At 37.6% G+C, this 27,691-nt stretch overlaps 1 protein-coding gene and 1 pseudogene across 1 annotated transcript in view; both read right to left on the minus strand.

Annotated features, from left to right (window-relative positions):
- Window positions 1-27,691, minus strand: part of FMN1 (formin 1) — a 342,380-nt gene that overhangs the window by 272,268 nt on the left and 42,421 nt on the right. The gene's annotated exons all lie outside the window — the stretch shown is intronic.
- Window positions 14,508-27,510, minus strand: LOC129064431 (prohibitin 1-like; annotated as a pseudogene).

Genomic DNA, 27,691 nt, shown 5'->3' on the forward strand with positions numbered 1-27,691 from the left:
GGTTTTGCTGTCAATTATCAATATAATGGAAGCAGATAAAAAGGAAAGGTAATATGCCATTTACAACTGAAGGCAGTATCCATAGCTTATATCTACCTATGGTACATTGGATTATTGTTTACACTTCATTACTCCTTGTATTAGTAGTATGCACCCAAGGCCTTTTCCAGTTGTCTTCGTAGCTCTTCCCATTGGCCCATGGATGTTGGACCTGGCCTTGTGACTTGCTTTGGCCAATTGAATGTGGGCAATGTGATAGTGCGCCAAATTTGAGCCAACACCTTAAGAGGCATTGTGTGTTTTTATACCCTGCTTTGTGTTTCTGCCATCATTATTTGACAAGCATGCCCTAGGTAGTCTAAAATTAGACACACGGAGCAGACCCAAACATAGTCCTGCTGCCTGGAGCCAACCTCAGGTGAACCCTGGTCAAATCACGTGAACCTTAGCCAATTCCTAAGGCAATGAATGAGAACAATGAATATTTGCTGTGAGCCATTGAGATCTGGGGTTCATTGTTGAAATAACTGCGTAATACATCCTCTATCACCTGTCCCCACCGAAAGCACTATACCTATTAAAAACTTTAAACCATTTCATCTGAGCAAGCTTAAAGACTACAATAATCTTATTTTGTAATCTGTACTAAAAACAGTTATTCAATGTATCAGATTTTGAAAAAAATCAAGTGAAAACTCATAGCATAGCCATTTCTTCTTCAAAACAAGATCCACATACAAACTGCATTTCATTAGAAAAAAATAAACTTATTTACCAAGGATTGCCTTTAATTATCTAAACAATATATCAAATTATCTAAATAATTTATCAGAGACAAAATGGATTTATATACATTTCAACACAAAAGTGCCTTTTAGCCTTTCCCTTAATTTTCCCACCATACTGAGCCCTCATTTGGCAGCAGTCATGAGGTGCTTATGCCTCCAAACGGAAGGGGGAAAAAGCCGGAAACTCTTATGAGTTTTGTTCCTATGCTGTAGTTCCCATGGCCATCCATCACAGTGGACTTAAAATAAATGCAGGAGATGAAGTTTCCCCAACCATGAAAATCAGAACCGATACGTAAAGGTAAGCAGGTTGTCTTCTGTTATGTTATTCAAACATGTACTTACAGGCAAGATAGACAGCAAGTAGATGTGGAGCAAATGGCAAGTGACATTGTTAAGTACTTGTACGGAGGGTGTGCAATTATTCATGGCTATGTCTAGAAAGGAAGATCTTTGGCAAAACTATCATCTCTTGGCTGGTTTCTGTCAATTAGGGATCAACACTATCTAGTTCTACTGCCCTCATTTTCATTTCTAGTGATGTTAAAGGGTCCAATATCAGCTAAGTAGATATAATTCTGAAAAAGCCTCTAATCTGTCCATCCTAACCTCTAACTTTCCTTGTTAGAAGTATGTGGAAAGAGAAATTAAGAGCAAGGACAGATAGGCATGAAGAGGCAGGGGAAGGAGGTCAGTGGACCAGGAAGTAAGAAAGGCGGGGGAGTAAGCTAGGTCAGTTTCAGAACCTATGTGGAAAGCATCCATATCCACTAACAAATGTAATGTTGATATTTTAAATTCAAGTAAAATAAAATAAATATTAGGGCAGGAAGGAATTTTGTATATCTCTCCTGTTCATTTTATAGCTGAGGGAACTGAAATCCAGGAAGATTGTGATATTTCCAACAAACCCAGCTGGTGGCAAAGGCAGAACTAAAGTCCAGGTTTCAGGGAAATCTCGCATGCGATTTAGAGAACATTATTGCCAATCCACAGATGGGAATATTGGGATCTGGGAAAGAAGCCGATGTGGATGTTTTAACGGGGGGGCTCAATTCCTCACCGTGACCTTTGCTAATTGTTTGATCTTGGTGGAATTACTAAACTTCCCTGAATCTTTATGTCCTTATTAATAAAATGAAGATAATAAGAATACACCTAACACTGAGATGTGCTCAAAATTGTTTTCTTCCAAGAAAATATACCTGGGCTGGGAGTGATGTATGGATGAAGAATACAAACAAATCCCTGTTTTAAGAAACCTGTATGCAATGAGAATATATTGAAAATCACATGCTCATGTTAAGGACTATTTTTTGTCAAAGAAGACAAAGAGAAAAATAATTAAGCTCATAAGAATTCTTGGTAGCACTCCAGTGCAGCAGATTCCAAATTTGTTCAAGCCCTAAAAATAGAATTTACGTCATCAAATGCAATAGCTGCAAGTACGTGGCTGATCATCTCCAAAAAGAGCAGTTCCTCAGGGCATTTCACAGACACCCTATGACACCCAAATACATGAGCCTAGAGCCATGAATAAAATTATTTATCAGCCTAGCTTTCGATGAAATCACATTTTAAAGAGGTACATAAATATATACTGCTATGATTATTACATTAACCTCTTTCCATGATCTTTTCCTGTGAAGAATACAGATGGTAGGTGAGAAGCAAATATTACTCAAGTCAGGACTCATTTATGCTGAAGTTATACTGAATATTTTAACACCTGAAAAACAGGGGCATATATTTAAAGTAATACAAATGATGCTGAGCTGCCCTGCTTTAAGCTGAACAGAAGGTAGGAGCAGATGCATCTAAGTAAGGTTTGGTGCAGAAAAGACCAGGAAAGGATCAAATTTTAAAGGTTGTAGGATTCACTGAGATAGAAAGAACCTCTTTCCATTTTCAGATAATAAATGCTGAAGAAATTAGATGTTGGTACTTCGAATTCATAAGAGACCAAAAATTTTTGGTATTTTGGTCATAATGAATATACTTACTTATTAACAAAAAATACTGATGTAAAGAACAATACAAAAAATTCATATAGTATTCATTATAAATAAACTTGAATAACATTTTTCCTTCTTATGTCACATTATTTCAGTTATTATGGGGATAGTTGCACCCATGGGGAGGCCAACTCTCGAAGAGATATCTCATAAATACTAATCATCTTAATAGCTAAGAAGGCATAGTAAAAAATATAATAACTACAGAAGACTAAGCCTTGTATTTAAAATGTATAATACTCAACATAGTCCTTTCCAAAAAGGAAAGATTCACAAAAACCAAGTACATATAACAGGATTAATTCAAAGAAATAAAGAAGGCACATTTGCCAATATTAAGGGCCAATATTTAAGAGATTACAAACAAAATGTGTCTTCCAGTGTCCTTGCTAACAAAGCAAGAACACATGGTTATTTCACTCATATTATCAAAAGGAAGAAACATACTGATCCTTGAGGGATGGCAAAGGCTTTCTGATACTAAATTCTGAGAAACATCATTATTTATTTTTATTTCTTTTTAATTTTTAAATTTATTAAGTCTAGAGAAAGAAAGGAGAGGGAGGAGGAAAAGGAAAAGGAAGAGAAGGAAGAGTTGGAGGAGGAGGAGGAGGAGAGAGAGAAACGAACATCAACCCCATCCGTGCATTCACTGGCTGACTCTTGCACATGCTGCGACCAGGGATTGAATCTAATACCTTGGCACGTCAGGAGGACGCTCCAACCAACTGAGCCACCGCTCAGGGCAAGACATTGTTAATTAATAGAATTAATTCCACCTTAGCCTTAGCTCCATCCCAGCTGTTTGACCAACAATTGATTTCACAGAGCCAATGGAGCTGGTCTAGTTGCTGATCAATAGACTTTGTCCTCCTTACCAGAGAGGTTTGAAAATTATCATGACTGCCCAATGATTTGGAGCTGAAGTGATGAGTTCTTCATCAGAGCAACCAAGTAGTAGCCTTTCTGAAACAGCCAGATTCTTAAAATGGCCCCGTTTTGCCAAGGTGTCTTAGGCACCAGGGTATTTCTAGTTTCCTTCTTCCACAAGGCTTTAGTACTAAAGAGCCCTGCATTTTACCCCAACAACAGCAGTTGAGGCCCAATTTGTCACTTTTCTTTCCACAAATCCATTTCCTTCAGGGCCAGTGATGTCCTACACATGAGGCATTTACTATATGTCACAATTTTATATACATTAGACATGATTGAGAATCTTCACAATAATCCTTCAAGGTGCTTATAAAGAAAACCCATTTTAAAGATGAGAAAACTAATGAAATAGAGAAGTTAACTTTGCCCAGGGTGAAACAGAAAGTAGTAGAAATAGGTTCTGAACCCAGAGCAAAAAAATCAAATAAAACCTACAATGTATTATGAGGCTTATAACATATGTAGATATAAAATATTGACAACAATAGCACAACATCCAAGAGAGAGATACGAAAATATTCTGTTGTAAGATTCATACATTTAAGAGAAGTGATATAATATTATTTGAAAGTAGACTCACATAAATTACATGGTGGGCAGAGACTTGACTTGGGGTGATGAACACACAACACAGCGCGCAGATGATGTGTTATAGAACTGTGACCCTGAAACCTGTATAATTTTGTTACCCAGGGTCACCCTAATAAATTCAATAAAAAGGGAAACATAAAGTTGCATATTATAACTCTAGAATAACCATTTTTTAAATATAGTCTCCAACAATGGCTGTAATATGAAATCCTAGAAAGCACTCCATCCAAAAGAAAACAGAGAAGTATGTAAAAGGGAACAAAGAACAAACGGAAGGTAGATGAAAACCCAACCACAGTGATAGTTACATTAAATGTATATCACCTAAAAATCTCCAATTTAAAGTCAGAATTAAAAAAAAAAAAACACAAGACTCACCAATATGGCAACAAGAAAGTTATTTTAAATATGAAAGTCATAAGTAGGTTAACACCAAAAGAGCGGGAAAACTTATATCATGAAAATACTAATCACAGAAAGTTGGAGTGGCTATATTAAGATCAGACAAAATAAACTTCAAAATGAGATATGGTACCAGAAATAAAGAGGGAAATTCCATAAGGATAAAGGAGTCAATTCATCAAAAAAGACAAACAGTCCTAACTTTGTTTGTACCGAGCAAAAGAACTTCAAAATGTATGAAGCAAAACTATTATACTAAACTGAGAAATATATAAATGCATCTACTTAGAGATTTCCACACTCTTCCTTTAGTAATTAATAGAACAGGTTGAAAAATCAACAGAAATACAGAAGAATTTAAAAACATTACTGCCAACTTTACTTAATTGATGTTTATACGATACTACATCCAATAACTACAGAATGCATATTCTTTTCAAGTGCATATGGAATTTATCAAAATAGATCTCATATTGGGGGCTTAAATAAGTCTTAATAAATTTTAAAGTATAAAAATCATAAAAAATGTTTACTGACCACAACAGAATTAAATTACATACCACTAATAGAGAGCTAACTGCAAAATCCCCCATATTTGGAAATTAGACAACACACTTCAAAGTAACTCACAAGTCAAAGAAGAATTACAAGGGAAATCAGAAAATATTTAGGATTTAGTTAAAGTAGTACCACAGGGAAACTTATAGCCTCATGTAATGCTGAATGACTGGCCTTCTGGCACTCTGGTCAGCGTCTTAGCATTTATTCCCTGGAGTTAGGGATATCTGGCCCTGTCGATGTACGGCCAACTCACAGAAGATAGAGGATTCAGTCACTTGTGCTTCTTGGATGTTGAATGCAGAAGCTTTGGGTGGGGCGGGGGTGGGGCGGTTTCCCTCACTTTCAGTCTCTAGGGTTAGGCAGGTACTGTAACAGTATTCTGAAAGAAACATAACTAGTCAAGAAAAAGAAACTGGAGATACTGACATTGAAGGCTCGCTGCTACATGGCTTTCCCAGGTCACCCTCCAAGTGAGGCTCAATCCCAGTATCTTTTCACAGGCACTTAGGGCTTCCAGTCAGCCTTTTAGTCCCTACATCCTAAGCAGGTACAGACAATCAATGACTATGAGATAGCTGAGGGGAATGTATAACAGAAATTAAGAGGAAAAGAGAAAGAGGTGGTGTTGCTCCATACCTGCTGGATCAAGATTTTGGATGTCGCAGCTTTTTTTGGCAGCCATAACTCTTGCCACATGGCTCTTTCCTGTCTAGTAAGTCCTTGTTAGCTTCCTGTGATTCTGTCCCCACCCTTTCCCCAGGGGTGACAATGGCTTCTTGCCATTACTGATTTCCAGTAACCTCTCAAACCCATACTGGTTTTCTTAATCAGTTTGGACATAATCTCCTCATTAAGGTATTCTCAGTTTAAACTCCTTTGAATGAATGTCCCATCTATTTTCTGCCAGGACTCTGACTGATAGGGTAATCGGTATCAAGAATGGAGTTTACTTCCTCCCCTTTAGCGTGCTTGTGTATTATTAAGACCTCTAGGGTGTTTGCTCCCCGATGTTTACCATACTCGACAAGAATAACAGCAGCAATGTAATGGGCCAGTGTAATCTTTTGTAGGATATCAAAATGATCAAACTCCTTTCAGATTATGACAGAGAAAATGGAAACTGCCATAGTCCTAAAGTAAGGCAGTGACAAGTATACCTGCTGTCTTTTCCAGTTAAAGACGAAAGGGCTGGTATCAAAATTTTCTGAATCAATAGGCGTACACAGCTCCCATAGGCTGTGTTGATATATTCAGTAACTATACTATGTCTGAAACAGTGCTTGCAATTTGGATCCCTGTGTAATTAAGTTTACAATAATCTAGTTACCCTCTAAAAGTCATCTGTTTTCTCACTAGCCAAAAGAAAATTTAAGAGGAGTATGGTATGATTCACATCCCTGCATCTTTCAGACCTTTGATAGTGGCACAAATCTCTGCAATTACACCAAAGATGTAGTATATGGGAGAGAACAGTTACCTTAAAAAAAAAACAAAATTATCTTCTGGAGGGTGGGCCCCTTGTAGTACAGGCTTCCCCCGCTAGCTGAGTGTTCTAGGAACCCATCTGTATCGGTGTATCCACCGGCGTTGTTGTGAGAGGCTGCATTTGGCTTTAGTGAATTTTTTTTGAAGACTCTCAACACATTTGCCCATTTCATGATGGGTGATTTAAATGCACACCTGCCCAACCACGCTGAATGTCCAGTTTGTTTTGACCAAAAATGTCATGACTCCTGTGCTCCACCTTCCTTATCTCCTGATCTTGCCCCAAGCAACTTTTTTTTTTCTGTCTTCCCAGATAAAAAAGTCCTCAAAGGGGAACATGTTGCCAATGTGGAAGAGATGAAACAAAAAAGCAGAAGCACTAGAAGGCATCAAAATCGATGAGATCAAAAACTGTTTTGAGTAGTGGAAAAAACATCACGATAGGTGTATTGCATCAAATGAAAATGACTGAAGTTGAAACATGTAAAAATAAATATGCAATATTTTATAGATAAATTCTGGGTTTTTTGGTGTCCCCTCCTTTTATACCTTCAACTAGTGGGAAAAATATGGTGCCACTTCCCTCAGAACACACAGATCTGAGAACCCAGGGAAGAGTGAGAACGGCCCTTCTCATTATTACACCTAATAATTCACTTGCATAATTTTTGCTTCCTGTCATTGTAACCTTGGGCTTGGTGGGTTTGGAGATCTTCGTGTCCAAAGGAGGAACACTTCCACTAGGAAACAAAGTCATGTTTAATAAGCCAGGCAGCTGAGAGTGCTCCCCAGCCATTTCAGATTCTCATACATTAGATACATTTATTTGACTTTAGTGTCTCACAAAATAAATGTCTTTCATAGTATATCTTGACCGGGGCCTAGAGTATTAAACACCTATAGTCAAAGAAACAATAGTAAATGTTGAATCTGCACATTTTGAAAAATAATATAAAATGAATGTCCTCATATCAATATTAAAATGATAAAGGTAGCTTCTGCAGAACAAATACTTTCAAAGCTTCTCAGTAAAAGAGTACATTGGTATACATCCTTGAAAAGTTATTTGACAATATATATCTGAAATGGGTGGATCAAATACAACAAACAGCCAAATACAACACTCAACCCATTCTTATGCAGCCTGTGAGCTGAGAATGGTTCTTTCATTTTTCCATATTTAAAAAAGGGGAAGGAGGTGGAATGAAGGCAGGGAGAAAGGATGGGGAAGGAGAAAGAAAATCAGCAGCAGCAACAGAGACCCTGTGACCTTTAAAGTAAAAAATATTTACTATTTGGCTCTATACAGAAAAAGTTCACTGATTTCTATCCTAAAATGTTAACATGTTCTTATCCTTTAACCAGCAAAATTGATTTAAATGAATCTATCCTAGAAAAAGAATCATTTTGCTATTGAAGATCTTTGTGAAAGATATATTTATGGGCCAAAAAAAAACAAAACAAAACAAAACCAGTCGGGGGGGTGGTATCTACAGAAAGTAACCTCACAGGGTGATCTGATTATAAATTCCTAGCCAGGCAGATCATGATGGGTGGTCATGCCCCAGGCATATAACTTCTGTAGCAAAAAAATTATCTTTGCCTTAAGCAAATCTGTCCATTGTTTTTGTGCATCTAGGTTAATACACCTTTGAAATAACCGCCCTCGATAAAGCACATAATCTTGTTAACTATTCTGGCTCACTTTCTCCCACCTCCATGTACTCTCTCTTACCTCCCTCCTTAATTTCAAATGCACAAAAAGAAACTGCAAACTGTCATTCTCCGAAGCATTTGAGATCTTGCTTCCCTGCTACTGTCATCAGTTTGGCTCAAACAAAACCTTTTGAAAATTCTTTATTCGTTTGCACGTGTTTTATATCAACAAATTATAAGTTGTCCATCAAAGTGTAACTTATAATAGAAAAAAGTGGAAAACTAAATGCCATAAACATTACATAAACCCTTGTTCTAAGAATTCTTACTCTTTGTTCAGTGCTGAATTAGACACTGTGGAAGCCAAAAGGAAGAATGAGACAGAACTCCATTTCTCCAAAGGGTATGTTTTCAAATTCAAATGAACAGTTTAATAAATATGTTCTCTTTTCTGTTTTCGTCATTTTGAAATATTTCTGTTGTTTATCATTTTCCCTAATCTTAAAAAGAAACGATATACCCAAAATGGAATCACTTCGCTAAGCCCCACCAAGACTTGACTTCTAACCTAACTGCAATTTCAGCCTGTCCTGGGAGTGGGGACCAATCAGTCTAACATTTCTCAGTCAGCCCCAGTGAGGCAATCTGCCTAGTAAGACCCCCTGCCTTCCCCTGAAGGAAGGTAGCCTGCCTGAAATAATTCATTCTTTTAACTTTCTTGTCCCATCATCTTTCTGGCTATAAAAACCTCCCACTTTGTACAATTCCTCTTAGTGCCCCTCTAGTTGCTAGATGGGATACTGCCCGATTCGGGAAGCCAATTAGATCTTCAAGTTTACTTGGATGAATTTTGTCCTTTATTTAACACTCTAAACAATAATATGCTCCCCCCACAAGAAAAAAACAAACAACTAAGCCACCACGATGAATAGCATGTTTTCGTGCAGAATATTAGAAGAGTCAGTTTTGTTTCAGAATGCTTTGTTTAGCTAAGTTATCATGGTTTCTTTTCCTTGATACTTTGAATCTATTTGGTCAAACATAAAATGAACCCCAATAATCTTCAATGCAGTGACTATTTTTAGCATATTATCCCTATGTGAAAATTGCTTTATTTTTTTCTTCCCTCTGAGGGTAATACTATAATTTTGAATGTGATTTTACTATACAACAGCCTTGAGACTATTGTCCTACTGGAAAACACAGCTCTGATTTAAAATGCAAAAGAGTAAAAAAAATCAGTTTACTAAAATAAAAGTCACTTCATAGGCAAGTATTTCAGGAAAGCAACTGATACATAATGTAAGCCAAATACATACTAAAAAAAATTATGCTCATCATATATTCATCATATGTTCAGCCAGGAAGAACTTATCAATATACTCAAGTTTGTGATAAACAAATCTATGGAACAATTCCACCAAGCAAAGAATAGGATAGAAACCTTTGAATTTGGCATTGCTGAGAAATTATAAACAAGCACAAGATGACCAATAATGGCTTCAGAAGAGTAAAGAAAATTAGAATGAATTGTATTGTGCTGATAAGTATTTCAGGAGTAAGGTTTTTACTATGGGCTCACATTTTATTTATGTACATTGGAGTAGACTTTCTTGTCAAATTTTCACAATTTATCATTTAAAATATAGTATGTGGCGCTGCAAAGACCTGTTGCTAATGAACAGAAGCACCAAATAATGGTGGAAATGCAGAAAATTCCTAGGGAAAGCCACACCTACTCTGGTCTGAGGTAAGGGGAAGTGTGGTATCAGAGGATTCAGCACAGTTAAATCACGAACTGTATCCAAAATGGCTCCAGCCACTGGGAACTAAAGGAAATGACAACACGATTACTAAGGAAACCTGTAATGTGTATCTATTCTTACAGTAGTGTCTTCCAGCTAATTTAATTCTTAAATAGTTCCATAATTTGCCATGAAAACAAGGATAGAGTGAATTAACAGAAACGATAGTAATGAAAAAAAAAATAGATAATTTAATGTACAAGTGTTAAACCTTTTTTTAAAGATGTATTTTATTTATTTACTTTTAGATAGAGGGGAAGGCAGAGAGAGAGAGAGGGAGAGAAACATCATCGTGTGAGAGATCTGACTGCCTCTCACAATCCCCCAACCGGGGACCTGGCCCACAACCCAGCCATGTGCCCTGACTGGGAATCAAACTGGCAGCCTCTCAGTTCGCAGGCCACTGTTCAATCCACTGAGCGACAGCAACCAGGGCTACAGGTGTTAAACTTTGCTGAAGGGATTTGATGTTGTTCTCTTTGCAGAAAAATTTTAAAAACATTTCTATTTTTAAAACAATGCCAATTTGAACCTTAGTATTTATACCATTAAAAGAAAGAGCAAAAGAACGTTGAAATGTCATTGTGATAGTTTCTCTGTTTTGAAAACTGCTTCCAGAACCCAAGTGGAGGCTCGGAGCAGCCATGCCTCTATTGCAGTCTGGACTTTTCAGAGCTCAATTGCCAGTAAACTCTCTGACCCAGGCTGATGCTAACCTGTATTTTTTCGTTTAAAAAAATGGGAACAAGAAATTGAAAGAGACTGAGGGTCATTGGCTCTGGGTTATATAAATGATAGATAAGATCCATGGAATCTTGAAAAAAAAAGTGTATGGGAGTAGCTTTCTTGAATGTGTGCTGTTTTAGAAAAATGTATAAATCTCATCATTGGAATCTACTCGTCTTCAAGGAAATCTTGAATCTTATGGATGCATCCCAAAATCATCTCTATTTCACCAAAACCAGTGGTCAAGTCTCAGTCCTCATCTCATGGAACTTCTTAGTGATATCAGACAGTTGAACACGTTTTTTTTTTTCCTTGAAATGCCTTTCTAGAAACCATGTCCTTAACATTCTCCAAATTTTCCCCCAGTTCACTACTCGTTTCTCCATCCCCTTGCTGGCTTCTCATCCTTTCTCCTTCTAAATCAGCTTCCTTAGGTTCAGAACTGTTGCCATTTGGGGCCAGACAACTCTTGGATGTGGAAGAACGTTCTGTGCACTGTAGGGTGCTCAGAAGTATCGCTGACCTTGACCCGGCAGTTACCGGTAGCATGCCCCCCTCCCAGCCCACTGCGACAACTAAAAGTGTTTCCAGACATGGCCAACTGTAACCTAGTTGGGAACCACTGCTCTGAACATTCCAACACCCCAGAGATCTGTACTGAGACCCCTTTTTCCTCCATCCTCACTCCCTTGTTTACCTCATTTAGTCTCAGAGTTTTTAATACCATTGAAACTCTAGTGGCTCCCACATAGGTATATCCGCCCAGACCTCTCTCCTTCCCCTATCTCATACTGGCACTGGCTGCTCACTGCAGGGCTCAAATGCATCCCTCTTAATCCCGATTTTCCTCCTAACCCGATTCCTTCTCAGTCTTTCCCATTTAAGTAAATGTCATCAATATACACTCAATTTCTAAGATTAAAGACATGTTCCATCCTCGAGTTCTTTCTTTTTCACATGTTCCACATATATTTTATGAAGAAGACCTGTTTGTTCTACCACCAAATACCATCCCCAAATATAACCATTTGGCATATGGTTACCACCCCGTCTAAGCCACTATCTACTCTCATCTGGGCAACTGAAATAATCTCCCAGGTCTCCTCCCTTCTTCCACTCCTGTCCCCCATAATAGTCTCCAAAAGCATCCACGGGATCTTTTTAAAATGTCATACTATTCCTCACATGAAAATCCTGCAGTGGCTTCCGATCGAATTCCTGGCCTTAAAGAACTTCACCTGATCTGACCCTAGTCTATCTACTTCTTTCTCCCCACCTCCAACCCTCTCCCTCACTCACTTCATGCATTCTAGCCACCTCCACCTTCTGCTGTTCTGTAAGACAAGCTCGCTTCTGTCTGTGGCACTTACATTTGTGTTTCCGCTGCTGGAATTCTGTCCCCTGGGTCATCACAGGACTGATTTCTGCTCAAGTATTCTTCCAAAAGAGAAGTCTCCTTGCCACTGCCTCTCTGCCAATATTTTCTCTCTGAAGTATTTTATTCATAACTTTTATCATGACCTGAAATTGTGTAACTAGAGCATCTCAAAGTTGATTATAGCAATCAAAGTTATCAGATCAGATTTTCTTCTATATAGTTGGCATTATGGTAGTCCCTCTTAAGAGAAACAAGAGAAATGCTAGTGCATTTTAGATATTTCATGTAGGCCACCTCTCAATTTCAGTAACTGGAAACCCAGAGGCATGTTTGCAAATCTTATATATAAGAAAATAAAAGTTTTCATATTGGAAGCCATGTTATTTGGAATGAGAGCTAGAATGCAACATTGACAAGAATTCAGAGGCCATGTTCAGGCACAGTGGGAAAGAAGCTCAGTGATTGATTAGTAATGCCTTCCCTGACACAGACGAGAAGAGCAGTAGTGTATGTGCCATGTTTTGCCATTCTTTGACTTTGAAGGATCCCAAGCTCTGGGATCCTTCTTTCATCTGTTCATTTTCTGGTAGTTCTCACTCGTTGGCATCCTCACTGACTAAACAAGAAAATAGAAGAGATATGAAACTCAAACAGACAACTCAAATATTTGTGACTTTGGTAGTAATTTTGATGGAAGAGGGGGGAAAACCACATAAGGCCAAAAGATATGGTGAAATAATCAGTAGGTATGAATCATTTATATATCTCTTAACTCCCACAAGTAGAGAAAGGAAATAATGGCATAAAAGGGAAAAGGAAATGAATTCAAACACCTATTTATAAGAGAATGGGATAATCTTATTTTCTTTGCCCATCAAAAATAGACAGATAGAACAATAAACTTATGAGATTACAATGTGGAAGACATTTGAAGAATCTTTGCCATTACTAAAACATGACTTTTATTTTCTAATTTCCTAACTCTGCTGTTGAATAATTAAGCAAGGACAGGCATAGAAACCAAAGACATGGAGAGAAGGAAAAAAGTAAAAGAAAAGAAAAGGTCACTTGCTGTATGACAAAGCCTTCCCAATCATCCAAACTCCTCTCCCCACTCTTAAGAAAGGTCAACTGATAGTGCTTGGCTCCTGACGTGTAACTGTATCCCATTCCTCTTTTGATGTTCTCACCAAGAGGGATTTAACTGCCCTTTCCTTGATTCATTAGATGGTTACTTCAAAGAAACTCCAAAGAGACATCATTTGCCCAAACAACTCCCCTGTCTTAGTAAATCCAGACAAAACCCAAAAAGCAATTTATCCTAAATTTCACACATTATTGTCTTTGGCCCCTGTCAGTGACCTCAGCCTACAATATTGATTACCACTCTGCCTCCTAATACGAATCTTTCAGACTATCAATCAGTTCTCAGAACAGGAAAGAATTATATTCAGTCTAATACTGAAAAAAACCCCAAGATCCACAATTAGCCCAAGAAGAAACTAAACAACCTAGCAAACTTGCCATAAATGTATTACTGTTTATAAGCCATTTCTTACTCCAAAGTCAAGGAAGGAGTGATTCACATTTAGTCTAGGGAGTGCTTCAAGACAAAGTGCGTTTAAGATGAAGATGGGGGACTAAGCGGAAAAGGCAAATGGATTGAGAAGTACAGATTGGTACTTACAAAATACTGTAATCATGGAGATGTAAAGTATAGCATAGGAAATACAGTCAGTAATATTGCAATAACTATGTACGGTGCCAGCTGAGTTCTGAAAATATTGGGGGGGGGTGGATATTTTGTGAAGTATGTGATTATCTAACCACTATGTTGTACACCTGAAACTAATACAAAATAGTGAATGTAACCTGTAATTGAAAAAAACACTATTTTTTAAATTAAAAAAAGAGATGAATGCAGGTACTTGGTTTAATAGCAAATGCAGTAAAACATTTTATTAAATTAACAACTGTCTCCAACTACTCTAACATATAAATAAGATCAGATCTGTGAGATCCCTGTGAAAGTACAACATACAAATCCATGATAGTGTCGATATATATATTTAGTGATCTGAAGTGATTTTACTTTTATTTCCTTCCCTTTAAGACCATTATGAAATTTCACAGTGATTCTGGGGTGGGGGGCAGAAGGAAGGCCATGTTAAGGATCCAGGGGCTGTGGCCTGCAGGTCCCGAGGAGGTGCAGGCAGGGAAGGACTCGCTGGAGTAGTTGGGGGAGCCGTGACCACCCGGGCTGCGGGCAGGCAGATGATGTTCCAGAGCGTGAGAGTTGGGCCTCGATGTCCTCTGCGCCTTCCAGCTCGCTCAGCTCCATCAGGCCTTTGCCTGCAGTAGTGAGCGAATTGGCGATCAGCTCGGCGGCCTTGGAATAGCTCTCAGCGGAGATGATCGCCGCCTTCTAATCCTGCTCGGCATTTTCCACCACAAAGCTGGCCCTCTCTGCTTCCCGCTGGGCCACCTGTGGCCTTCTACCACTTCTGTGAACTCCTTCCTGAAAGTCAGATGCGTCAAGAACACATCATCCAGGATGAGCCCGAAGGTTGCGGCGCGTTCTGTAAGGTGGTCGCTCACCGGTCTGGAGACCAACTGTCTCTGGATGATGAGTTCCCCAGCATCCACGCAAGCCGCACCGACTTGAGGATCTATCCCAGCAGCGATGGGCTGCAGCGCGCTAGTCAAAGTTCTCTCCCCATGCTCGTAAAGATGCAGGGAAGCTGGGTAGCAACCAGACCCAAAAGGATATGCAGGGTAATGTTGACAGTCTGCAAATCTTTGCTACCAGTGATCACTGGCACATGACATGGTCGAGAGTGGCAGCCAAAGATAACTGGTTTCTATACTCAAGGGATGAGAAAGTGCGTCCCTTCCTCTACCACGATGCCCTGCACTCCACGGAACCAGTCAAAAGATGGCGGTTCTGTGCCCACCGTCCACATTACACAAGGCACACGCCTCGCACAACGCTAAGGCCAGGCCGACCTTGCCAATAGATTCAAACACTTTGTCGGCTGTGTCTCCTTCTGTTGCACCCACTCACACTTGCTTCCACTCTAACCTCCACATGAATTCCCCTCCATGTATTTTTTAAAGACTTTAAGTGGCCAAAGGGCAAATAAAATAAATGACCAACGAATATAGAGAAGTGTTCAATATCACTAGCAATAATAAAGGAAATACAAGTTAAAGAAGCAATAAAATACAACATTCCCCCCATCAAATCAGAAAAATAAAATCTTGAAAATATGCAGTGTTGGTAACAGAACATAAAATAGTCACTCTGCTTTAAAACAGCAGGACGGTGCCAGCATGTTCTTTAGCCCTGGCCCTTCATATCGTGCCTGGACATAGCAAGTTCCCATTAAATATTTGTTAAATAAACGAAAAAATACATGAAATAAATGCATGGATACTTGGCTGGTGGGAATACACTGAATAAAGTTTGGAGCAACAACTTGGTAATAAATATTAAAATGCAGGTGATAGTCATACTTTTGTCACTATAATTCTCCTAGGAATCCACTATAAAGAAATTCTTTAAGAATGCAAGCAACCTCTCCAAAATGCTTATCACATTATTAAAGCTCTGAAAAATTATAAATAAGCCAAGATCCAAAATTAGGTAAATGATAGCAAGCAGATGGCCCATTCTCTGTACACAATATCTCACAATAATTAAAACAATATTTATAAAATGTTTGAAACTTTGGGGAAAAGTTTATAAAATATTAGGCCAAAAATTATATATCAAGTATAGGAATTTTATTTAAGCATAGTAAAAAATAGTTTTAAAAATGTGAATTTTAACAGCATTTTTTCTAAGGGGGTGATAAAGGATTTTTTTTTTTTCTATTCTCGTAACTCTCTCTGTATTCTATAATGGCCATAGGACATTTTTGTAATTAAAAAAAAAAAGTAAACTTCTGTATGACCAACATAGGCAGATCATTTCCCCTGAGGATCATTCGGACACACCCCCCAGATAACATCTATAGGGCGTGCGCCCACAGCCCCTCGCGTCGGGGCTTCTCTGCCACTTTTCATTTTAATGTTTCACTATGTTCAGGAAAGATTTTTGTAAGTGCAGATCAGTAAGACATTTTTTTCCATTTTCTTTTTATTTTTATGGCATTTATTGGGATGGCACTGGTTTATAAAATTATATAGGTTTCAGGTGCACAACTCTATAACACACCATCTGTATATTATATTGTATGTTCACCACCCCAAGCCTCCTTCCATCACTTACTACCTTCTACCTCCCCCCTCCCTTTTCCCTCTGCTAATCACCATACTGTTGTCTATGTCTAAAAGGTTTTTTTTTTTTCTTAATCCCTTCACCCTTTCACCCAACTCCCTCCCCTCCCAACACCCCTCCCCTCTGACAGCTGTCAGCCTGTTCTCCGTATCTATCAGTCTGTTTTCTATGTTAGTTTATTTTGTTCATTAGATTCCACATATGAGTGAAATCATATGGTATCTGTCTTTCTCTGTTTGGCTTAGGTCATTTTTCATAATACTCTCCAGGTTCATCCATGCTCTCACAAAAGGTAAGATTTCCTTCTTTTTTACAGCTGAGTAGTATTGATTGTGTAAATGTACCACAGCTTTTTTATCCACTCATCTACTGATGGGCACTTGGACTGCTTCCAAATCTTGGCCATTGTAAATAAAGCTGTAATGAACATGGGGTGCATATATTCTTTCAAATTAGTGTTCGGGTTTCTTCAGGCATATTCCCAGAAGTGAAATGGCTGGGTCATAAGGCAGGTCCATTTTAAATTTTTATATAAATTTTTGTTCATTGACTTTAGAGAGAGAGAGATGAAGGGAGCAGAGGAGAGGAAAGGAGAGGGGGTTAGGGAGGAGAGAGAGAGAGAGAGAAAGAGATTTGTTGTTCCACTTATTTATGGATTCATTGGTTGAGTCTTCTAAGTGCCCAGACTGGGGATTGAACCCACAACCTTGGCATATTGGGATGACATTCTAACCAACTGAGCTACCTGGCCAGGGACATTTTTAAAGTTTTGAGATAACTCCATACTGCTTTCCACAGTGGTGGCACCATTCTGCATTCCCACCAACAGAGCAGGAGGACTCCCTTTACTCCATATCCTCACCACACTTGTTGGGTAATTTATTAATGATAGCGATTCTGACAGGTGTGAGGTGATATCTCATTGTGGTTTTAATTTGCATTTTTCTGATGATTAATGACAATGAGCATCTTTTTATGTCTATTGGCCATCTTTATGTCACCCCAATAAATTTAATAAAAAAATAAAATATTAAAAACCCAGCATGGTACTGGCATAAAAACAGACATATAGATCAATAGAACAAAATAGAGAGCCCAGAAATAAATCCATGCCTTTATGGTCAATTAATATATGACAAAGGAGGCAAAAGCATACAATGAGGTAAAGACAGTCTATTCAATAAATGGTATTGAGAAAATTGGACAGACACATGCAAAAAGACCACCTTCTTACATCAGACGCAAGAATAAACTCAAAATGGATTAAAGACTTAAATGTTAGACTCACAACCATAAAAATCCTAGAAGAAAACAGGCAGTAAAATCTCAGACATTTCTTGTAGCAATATTTTTTTCTGATATACCTCCTCAGGCAGGGAAAACAAAAGAAAAAATAAATAAATGGGACTACATCAAGCTAAAAAGTTTGCGCAGCAAAGGAAACCATCATGAAAATGAATATGTCTTGGAAATGAATATGTCAGGAAAATGAATCCACGGAATGGGAGAACATATTCACCAATGATACATCTGATAAGGGGTTAATATCCAAAATTTATAAAGAACTTATACAATTCAATACCAAAAAAAAGTCCAATTAAAAAATGGGCAAAGTACCTGAATACGGCATTTTGATGACTAATTTTGTCTTGTATTGTAAAACTTATTAAATATCAATTAAAATTCTGCTACTCCTTTTGCTATTAGTAAAGGTAGAAAAAAGGTTTTGGTATTTTAAGACAATCATAATTTTCTACATTAAAATATTTTTAATGCCTTGGCATAGAGTATAATCTCATTAACCTTAATGGAGTTCTACAAACAAGTCCTCTACATTTTCTTAAAGTTGTCTGTGTATAGCACCTAAGATAATAATTGTTCAGAATAAATGAGATAATATATGTGAAAAAGTGGTATGTAACTATAAACTGCTATCTCTTTAAGTATTAGTTTTAAATTTTGGGGGGTATGCCATTTCTTACCCTGTATTTATTTCTAATGGCATGTTTCCCCCCATTCTATGAACTGTTTCATTTCTGTATGTTTTCCATGGTGCTTTGTATATGCTTTCTACAAATTACATATATTTTAATGTACGTTGTAAAATATTTTCAACCTTTCACAGGTAATTTAAAATAAAAATTGTATTAAAATTTTATTTAAAGTATTTAAAAATGTAAAAGACCCTCTGAAGTGCCAATCAAAAGCACAATGAAATACCACTTCACATCCAGCAGGATGGCTATAATCAAAAAGACAGAGAATAACAAGAGTTGGAAAGCATGTGGAGAAATTGGAATTCTTATACTTTGCTGGTGGGAATATAAAATGGTGTAGTAGCTTTGGAAAACAATCTGGCATTTCCTCAGAAGGCCAAATACAGAATTATTCTATGTCCTTGCAATAGAGTAGAATTAGCCAAGAGAAATTAAACAGATGTCCAACAAAAACTTCTATGTGAATATTCATGGCAACATTGTTAATAACAGCCAAAAGGTAGAAACAACCCAAATGTCCATCTACTTATGAAAAGATAAACAAAATGTGCTATATATCTCTATAAGGAAATGTGATTGGGCAATAAAAATAATAAATATTGAAAAGGTTATGCTAAGTCAAAGAGACCATTTCAAAAGACCATGCATTGGATTATTTCATTTATATAAAATATAAATGAACAGAACAGACAAATCTATAGAGGCAGAAAATAACTCAGCAGTTTCCTAGGGCTGGAGGGGATTGTGGACAGTGTGTATAGGGTTTTTAGGGGAGGTGATAAAATGTTGTAAAATTTATTGTGGTGATAGCTGTATATCTCTGTGAATATACCAAAAGCCACTGAATTGTACATTTTAAATGGGTGTCTTGTACAGCATGTATATTACACCTCAATAAAGTTGTTTTTTAAAAAAGCCCTGTGAGTAACCATTTTATATGAATTGATAGTATAGGTTAGTGTAATTTTTCTTTGGAAAAAACTAAGACACTAACAAAATACTCATATCTTTTTACTAGTTCTACAGATTCACCTTAAAGAAATCATTCAATGAAAATAAAAAGCTATGTGAGTAATGGGGTTAACCACAGTATTTTCTATTAGTTTCAACTTGGAAACAATTTAAGTGTCTAACAATAGATTTAGTATAATGGTTGATCTACATGCTAACATATTATAATCTATTAAAATTATACAGCTATAATTAACAAGATTGTATTAAAATATAAGCAGTTTAAAATAATCATAGATAATATGGAAGCATATAAGACATAAAATAAATTACTGTAGTCATGCAAAAATCTATCTCTATAAAAAGAGTTGAGGTGGCTGGATTATGGAATATTTTTACTGTAGTCTTTTTGTTTTTTTCTAGTACTTTTCTTATACAAGCTTTTTAATTAAAAATTTGAAATTGTTATTGCTCCATTAAACAGGTAGTAAGCACAATGATCCAATGCAGCCTAAGGGTTCCCTAGAGATACCTAAAGAAAGAGCATTTGGTGCATGTGGGGAAGAATTTCAGGCACTAGTGTTTAATTTCAAATCTATGACCAAAAACAACAACAACAACAACAACAAAAAAAAACAGTTGGATGACAGTAGAAGGAACAAGGTGGTTACAAAAAGTCTAGTTCATTAAGTTGACTGGCACATATGCTACCTCTACCTCTGGTATATATTTATTATCTAGTGTTTTTCAAGTGCATTGGAATAGTCATTGCTACTCAATCAATGGAAGTGCAAGATATTGCCCTTGTTCTCCCAGGGCTAACAGCTGAAAGTTAAGTAATAGCATAATAATGAATACTTAGGTAATGGGAGTGCGCACATAGATGCTGTGAATGTGGTTTGCTAGGAAGTGATGTGTGGAGATAGCAAGAAATGAAGGACATTTAGGGAAGAGAGAGATATGCCAGTCTCTAGAACTATCGGTACTATGCTTATCCTTCAGAAAGGTTTAGCCTTCACGTTACAGCTGTCCTCAGCAGTGCAGGTGTACAAGGAATGAGTTGAAGGTAGAAAGATGCTTATTAGAACCTTTTGCTATTAGGCACATTGGCAATAGACAGCATGTTTGTACGTATGTATGTGTGTGTGTGTATGTGTATATGTATGTATTTATTTGTTTTGCAGGGAATGAGGAAACAAAATTCTTATAAACAAAGTAAAATAAAAATATTTAACACCCTCAAGGCACAAGTGACCTAAACTCTAAATAATTTTTTTCCAATGTCTACATTTATTGGTATAACCTGGATATGCTACTCTCAAAGCTTGACCTGTGTACCGTGTGATCATTTGTTAATGAATTAATCACTTTCTGACATATTCTTCCCCAAAGGTCAACTGGCTCCTTGACATGAATTCAATCAACTTCCACATAAGAATTAAAATGAGTATGCGCACATATTTGTGACTCAGGTCCACCCCAGACTCTCAATCATCTATTGTTTTGAACTATCTAAGCATCCTATCCCTTCAATTAGTGGTTAACAAAAATGGAACAAAATGTGAAGCCAGTGAAGTTTGGTTACAATTCTCCCTGTCTACCCTCTTCTAAAATTACTTGTTTTATTCTTCATTATCAAGGTAGAATTTGCTTAGGCTGAAGATATAAAAACCACCTTTGAGTAGGAGGAAAAATAGCCACAGACTCCATATTCAGGAATGACTGTCACAAATATTTCAGTGGGTTTCATTATAGTCTTTCTTTCTATACACAAGTTTTGTTGTTATCCTGTATTATTTTTTTAAGGAACATAACTTGGAACATAAAGTATACACAATTATAACGCCTACTTTCATCAATGACAGTTCACTCTTCCATGAAGCAAAACCCCGTCCCCGAACCTCCACCTCCAGGCAGTATCTGCGCTCCTGTAGAAAATTTAAAAACAAAAAACCAAAAAAAACCTACGCTGGGTCCTACACTCAGGCACTTTTCTCTACAGCCTACACCCTAATCTAAATAGTACTACTGCCCACCACCTCTGTTAACTGCTCTCTACCTTCTAGACAAGAGCCCCTAGGATAGTACTACCAGCCACAATCAAACAGATTTACCACAGCAGATCAAATACTGCACATTGCTTGCTGGATTTTTGGTGCTCCATCTCAGAGCCAGTTCTATGGCTAATTAAGTTTCTCCAGCCCTGATGCCTTCCAGACTATCACCTTATAGTTCATGTCCTTAAAGTACCTACAAAGTAGAGCCTTCTTTAATAATAAAGCGCTGACTGAAAACTGCTCCCTACTGTCCCTTTAATTATTCTCATTATGTTTTTACCTACAAGTGTGGGAAACACAGCCACCTGCCAGCTCCTTAGCTCAGGAATTGCTCCAGGCATACCACCCCCGACACCCAAGTCCTAGTCAAGCTCCACCCTTGTTAGCACTCCATGTATAGTCTCCTAAGCTGGTTTCCTACCTCTTTCTACCTTTCTGTTCTGCAAATAGTTTTATTCAGAATCTCAACCTGGTCTCCCTGGGAACCTTCTCTAACCTGGAGGTCCCATAGGACACTGCTGGTGCCTGCTCTTTGTCTCAATGCTCTACAAATGTTGACAGGAGGCTCCTCAGCCTTTGCCCAGGCCAGGCCTGTAGGGTATGGCTTCTGGGAGTCCCTGCTTGTCCAAGAGGAAGAATCAAACACCCAGGGCTCTAAGGAAAGCACCATAATAGGCTAACTTCAGGGTAGTGATGGAAGAAGAAATAATCAGCCTTTCGCTTCCTGAACATTTAGGCCTAAACATAAATATAGAGAAATCATGAATATCAGAATATTTTCCAAGAAATTTTTAGAAAGGAGTTTTCTATGTAATGTGTGGTCAGTGTATTCCCAGAAACCTGTCTCTGTCACATCTGTTCCTTTTCTGGGACAAGTCATTGTTGCTTCAACCACTTGAATCATCCATCTGCTTATTTGTGTACACCACCAGAACACCACGCAAACGTGAGTCTCTCCTTGCCTCATGACTGAAGCACTTAGGATTTCCTTCCCTGCCACATGACTCACAATGCTCCTTTCTTGGACACAGTCAGTAAATAAGAGTAATGGCTGCAGCAATGTCTCATCCAAACTATAAAGTCTGTATTTCTCATCACCTGAATGCATGCATAGCACAAATGCCCATAAAATACTATAATTAAATTAATGAAAATGATCCTACTTTCACTGATCAGTGTGAGATGTTTGACTTCAGGAAATCATCTTTTTTTCTCCTTCATTTTGCTTATTGTGTTAGACTGAAAAGATGCAAACATTTTAAAAATTTTATTTATTTATTCTTAAAGAGAGTAGAGGGAGGGAGGAAAAGAGGGAGGGACACATCAATATGTGAAAGAAACATTGACTGGTTGTCTCCCACACACCCCCACCTGGGGACCGGCCTGCAACCCAAGTATGTGCTTTGACCAGGAACTGAACCAGCAACCTTTCAGTTCGTAGGCTGATGCTCAAGCTACTGAGCCACACCAGCCACTGAAATTTATATAGTGCCTGTTTAACCAGTCACTGAAAATTTCAGGGGTCTGGTTACTGAACATACCTAGGAAGGTAAGTGACCCGTGCTCATCTTTGATTCAATGTATGATCAGTGTATTGATTTAACAAGTAATATTTACATGGTCATCAAAACTTTATCCATTTAGTCAAAATACTGATTAAGTACCTCCTATGCCAGGCACTGAATCATGTAATACCAAGATAACTGAGACAAGTCCTTGCCTTCAAGGAGTCCAGCGGCCCATAGGGAAAATGAAGGAGTAAATAAATTCTTGGAATGCAAGTGTTACAAGGAGAGTACTAAAGGAATGAAAAGCAGAGCTACCTAAGGCCATCCCAAGGAGAGTGGAGGGAAGGCAGGGCTGGGGAGTATCAGGAATGGACTGCTTCTCAGGAGAAATAATACTTATTACTTGAAAAATGAGTAAGATTCAAGTTGGCAAATCAGAAGGAACATGCACATGTAAAAGAATGTGTATACTCCGCAGATGGCACATGTTTCACTATGACTGGGATGTGGGCCACTTATGGAAGGGAGAGGCAGGGGCCAGGTGGCTGAGGCCCTTTTGTACAGTCTTGCTAAGGAAATAGAATTTCATCCTCAAGTCACAAAAATATTTTGATCAGAGGACTCTTGATGTCTTGTCAGATCCCTTAACTACCTTGTCCCTGCCTTTCAAATGCAAATGCTTCTCCCACAAGGCACAATACACCAAGCACCTGAAATCCAGCTGAGGGCAGCACCTGAAATCCAGCTGTGGACCACACCTACATCTGCTAACTGTCTGGAACTGTTTACCTGTTTCCTCTGGGCTTGCTCTTTCTTACTCTTCTTTGTCTCTCAAATCCCTAAATTTAGTCCTTGCTCCCATACTGCTGCTTCTGGCCATGTTTTTAGTCACCACTTATGAGTTCTCTTTCTGTGTCACTGCTTGACTCAACTCTTTCTAGTCAGGTGACTTCACAGGCCTTAGCTTCAGACTACAGACGCTCCCCACCACAGTCACCTGCGGCCCTCAGCCAGCAGACCCATGGTTACACTGCTATTCAACTAGAATCTCTCACACTCTTACAGTAATACTAGTGTTTCGCAGGTGGTTCTTACTGTGTAAGAGGTTTCTCAGGGTGGATGGGAATTGTAGTCCCTTACCTTAAAGGTATATATACACATATACAGGAAGACTAGAGATCTAACCATAATTTTAGTTATGATGCTGGTTTTTGGTTCGTCCTATGCCTTTCCTTAGCCCTAATTACTTGAATCCCCATTTTATAGAGGAAAAAAATGAGAATGAGGTTAATTTTCTCATTGGAGTTCATTTATAGACTAGGAAGCCTGGTTTTGTTTTATTTTTATTTTCATTTTTTATTGTATTATTTTCATTACCATTTATCCTCCTCTGGAAGCCTGGTTTTTTACTTCCCTTTACATCTGGTTAGGGAAACTCTCTAGCTTTAAAGTATCTTTGTAAAGTATCTTTAAAGTATCTCTAAAGTATCCTTGGCTCACATTAATTCTTGCTTCAATGACAAAACTTGGAAAAATTTTGATATGCATTCAACCCTTCACAATTAAATTACTTTTGTTCACTATTTGGTGCCTCATTCCAACCTCTCCCAGCAAAACTGCCTGTAACAAAAGCATTAGGAAAAGGGGAATTCATATTAAAGCCCAAATGTGATTATAAGCTACAAAGGCAAGTCATACTAAGCATGAATTCTTTTTCCTTCATGAAACACATAGAATAGCGACAGAAGTATAGGCTTTGGATTCAGAAAGGTTATTATCTATCCATTTGGGCAGGTTCTTCATCTATACAACAGAGATAATAGAAATACTCCCAAGAGTTTTGTGAGGGTTAAAGAAAGTGAAATATTTAAAGTACTGTCTATAGCACTCAAAAAAAGTTGTTAATACTTTTATTACCATTAATACTACTATTACTTTTACTACAATAACCAATGAAGTATGACACTAAAGTCAATGATCCACCTTTAAGATGAACTAATGAATGATCCTGCAGGAATTTAGAAATATTCTATTTGAAACTAAAGTCCATCTTATATGCAGGCATATCACTTATTATTAAGAAGGAAAAGAAAGTATAGTGTAAGGGTAAATTAAAAGATCTAATTTTGGGACTATTCCAGTAGTCAAAGGGGTCTACTGGCAGGTCTTTAGTAGTAGGATTTCTGGTCAATTAATATATGAAATAAATTTTAACTATTGAGTGTTGGCAAAGAACTTACTCTCCTCTATCAGCTCCCACTAGCACCCAGCCCCAACTCCAACAGAGAAAGAAAACAAATCCAGGTGCCACTGCTGGAAGCTATACGCCCTCAGATCCTGGCAATGACAACAAAAGCATTTGTAATTTCCTGCCATAAAGAAGACGATGCAGAAATCCTGCATCTACTTAAGAGTAATTTAAAATCTGGAGGTTATAGAAACCATAGCTGCGTTTTGATTACTGGCATTCTGAGAAATACAGGGGTCATTTGTAAGATTTACAAGGTACATTCATTTCCTGGAGTATTCGTATTTAACTAGGATATGCTATTGAACATCTTTTCCCCCAAATACATTATTTAATCTTAACAATTGCTGTTGGAAAATCTCAATATGAATTGAGCTCAGTATCTGTTCCTTGCACCTCAATAAAATTGAGCCTACTTCAAAAATCAAAATTTATAGATATCTAGAATAAGACAGTAAATAAATGAATCGGTTGATAAATAAGTAAACAACTTCTGATACGTGCTTCCCCTACATCTGCTAGAGATAATCATACTGCAAACAGCATTTTTGTACCATTTTGATGAGCCAGAAAGTGCACATTTAATCTCCTTACAGCAAACAATGCTTATAAAACATACTCAGGGCCATATAGCAAAGCAGTGTTTGAACTAGGAATAAAATTTATATTTGCATTCAGATGCCTATTTTTCATCTAGTCTAGGTTATTGGTGATGAGATGGTAGCAGGGAAGGGAAAAAATCCTCTACCCTTCATGCTTCAAGAAAGGAAATATGTCTTTTCCCAAATCAAAATAAATGTGTTGTGAATTTGGGCAGACTTTTTCTGAAACCGTTTCTGATTCTGTCATAAGCTAAAATCATGAATTCTAAGTAAATGTGAATACATGTGCATGTATTTCTTTAAGAAATGCATTTAGATCACAAAACACAGCTTGCAAACTTAAAATTATTTGACTCACTGCCTAATATGCTCTATAAAAACTTTAGCTTTTTCTGTTTTAATTGCTAGTTCCCAGTAAGCAATTATAACTTAAGGAATTTTCTCATTAGCTTTATTAATAACTTTCCTCATCGTTTAATATCCACTCTATTTGGAACCGTTGATGATCCCCTGTCCAAACACGGAGATTCTCAAGGGCATACTAAGAAATTCATCTAAAATATTAGAACAAACCAAAAAAACCAGAGATTATGACTGCCAATAAACACCAACAAATAGGGAGAAATTGGAGAATAGAAAATGTTAATGTCTCCCTGAAGGCTGAAATTAATTTATTTTACATAACTTATTTTCCCTTGATAACTTCTCTAATTCGAATATAAAGTTAGATAGTCTGTACCTCACTACCACAAAACTGTTTAATAGGAATAAGGGACTGGTATTGTTGGAAAGAAGAAAATCTCTCCCTCTTACATTTTAATAATGTCCATATTAGGTATTAAGAGCAAAGAACCTGATTTAAACAACGTCCATATGAAAGATTAGATGCAAAGTGTTTTTATACACGTTAGCTAAATAATATAGATTAAATATTTCTTGCTATTGATGTAGCTTTTTATTACATCAACCTGTCTTTAAAGAACTATGTAAAGTCTTCATATAAATACAACTAATCACATTCACACTCCAAAGTCTTTATGATGAAAATAATCTCTCACATTGAAGATTATTCCTAAGCCTTCCTTTATAAATAAATAGACTAATCCTTAGCTTTGTTCCACATAATTGAATGAATATATTAATATTCAGATAGTATGACTCTTACAGCTTGAGATCAGCAGCCCTGCAGGTCACAACTGGAGGACACCTGAGCCAACCTGTCATGTGCCAACCAGTGACCTTCACCAAGAACTCTTCTTTCATTGTTCAGCCTATAGACACTAGCATATTAAAAGCATTTAATAAATAAGGAGGAATTTCGATTCTGATCATCTGAATAGATTTATCCCTACTAAACAGAACCTCTCTTCCCTCTGCCCCCCTCCCCCTGCAGCCAAGAGCATGGGCTTCTGCTTTCAAGCTTACCTTCCTCTGGGGCTACTGACCTCCTGTGTCGGCACTTCCAAGTCTTGGGAACTGAAATGGATTGACCATGTCTTGGATTATAGTAGTAGCATGCACCCATGGTGCCAAAGGGTGGGGAGCCTGCAGCAAACATGATGGATTCTCAGGACAGCTAGAGACGAAGGAACATGCAGGAGATGTACTTCCCTTGCTCCACCAAAGGAGCAACTGGTACCGTGCCACCGGGAAGAGACTCTGCCAAGCATTAATGAGTCAACCTTCCGTATGCACAGTGGGCCAGA

Source organism: Pteronotus mesoamericanus, unplaced genomic scaffold (genome assembly GCF_021234165.1).
Source record: "Pteronotus mesoamericanus isolate MK-2021 breed Mesoamerican mustached bat unplaced genomic scaffold, CSHL_Meso_final contig_164, whole genome shotgun sequence".
NCBI classification, from domain to species: domain Eukaryota; kingdom Metazoa; phylum Chordata; class Mammalia; order Chiroptera; family Mormoopidae; genus Pteronotus; species Pteronotus mesoamericanus.